The following is a 1,696-nucleotide window of genomic DNA, read 5'->3' on the forward strand; positions in this document are numbered from 1 at the left end:
TGTGTGCCCCAAACTGAAGGTCTGGCATAGTCAAAAAGTGTTCTCTGTTGCTCATTCTGTTCTGCCATATTATCCGACCCTTGACCTTCTACTTAAGCTCGGATTAACGGTTCTTGTATAGGTTCTTTTCCCCTTCTTCTAAGTGTACGCTCAAGCTTAGGATGTCCTTCTACAATTAATGAAGGGTTCCCTAAGGTCATAACCTAGAATTATAACCAGAAAGAAAAGAAAAATAAGAACGATGATAGAATAAGAAAATATGAAATAGAATGAATGATGAATAGCTAAAATAGCAAAGTACAAATATCTCTAAACGTCTACTCCCCGACAATAGAGCCATAAACTTGACAACGGCCATTGCATGTGACCCACAAGTGCACGGGTTTGTCGAAGTAATAACTCCCAGGTGAGTGACTATCGTATCCACAAAAAGCAGGGAATAAAAATACCAAGATTGCTATCTAACTAAGGGAAGATGGAATAATGATTTTGTTGATAATATGTAATGAAAGCAAGAATAAAAGAAACAAGAAAGAGACAAGCACAAATAGATGAGAGGTAAGGCAATCGATAGAAGTGAGGTACTCGGATATTGTTCCACCTAGGATAATTGCTTCAAGTGCAAAATCAACTATTATATCTCCTAATTGATGCTTAATGAGTCATGGAAATCCTTATACACACGGTCCTAAACCTAAGGTCAACGGTGACAAACACCACACTATGTCCCGGTGGAGAAATCGATCAATCTCAACACCTCACACTGTGTAGAGTTGCAAGACACTTTAGGGATTCCAAGTGATAACCCTATTCCAATGTATAGATCTAACCCTTTGGTCCAGGACAAAGACCCCTAGTCGCAATTTAGCCCTAGGTGCTAAGGTCACTTCAATGCTCAGTCCGTTGCCTGTGAAACTAAGCACAAGCAGAGGTCATCTCTTAGCCCATTCTCTCTATTATGATCGCAAAAAACTCTTGGAACATGGAGGTAGGATAAATCATATCAGACGGGAAAGGGGACGCTCTGCTACCTCTCGACTCACCCTCTCGACCCTCTCCAATCTTTGCAATGTCTAACCCTCATGGTGTGTCACTCACTCATAAAGGTTACCAATGTAGACTCTTAACCCTAGTGTCACTCTACGGGAGAAATCATGGAACAAGCATTCAAGATTGAAACTCAATTAAAGACATCAATTAAGGAAAATATAATAGAAGATTAATGAAAGAAATACATCCTAGGGTTCACAAATTCAAGTACCCACTAGGGGTTTAGCTCTCCATGGAGCTAGTTACAATCAATAATGAAATTGAATCTAAAAACAAGTAATCCATAGAAAAACCCCCTCGGTATTCATGTCGATGGTCTTGTGGAGTAGCCTTGTCTTCTCCAAAGGTCCCCTTGTCTGGCCTAGGGCACACCTCGCCGAATCGATGACGACAAAAGCTTCCCCAATAACCTTCTCCCAAGTAGAACGCGGTGTCGAATCCATAGAACCACTCCAAAGACTTGCCAAAAGCCTCTCAAAACCCTAGCCGATAGCCTCCCAAAAGATAGAGAAATGTTATAGATAAGGATGAAAAGGATCCGCCAAAATCGGGCTGAATCGACGCTTAAATAAGGCTGGCATCGGGCATCGACATGCCCCTGTGGATTCTCCAAATGGGACTGTGGAATTTCCACACGCGCGTAGGG

The sequence above is a fragment of the Dioscorea cayenensis genome, chromosome 7 (genome assembly GCF_009730915.1).
Source record: "Dioscorea cayenensis subsp. rotundata cultivar TDr96_F1 chromosome 7, TDr96_F1_v2_PseudoChromosome.rev07_lg8_w22 25.fasta, whole genome shotgun sequence".
Classification (NCBI taxonomy): domain Eukaryota; kingdom Viridiplantae; phylum Streptophyta; class Magnoliopsida; order Dioscoreales; family Dioscoreaceae; genus Dioscorea; species Dioscorea cayenensis.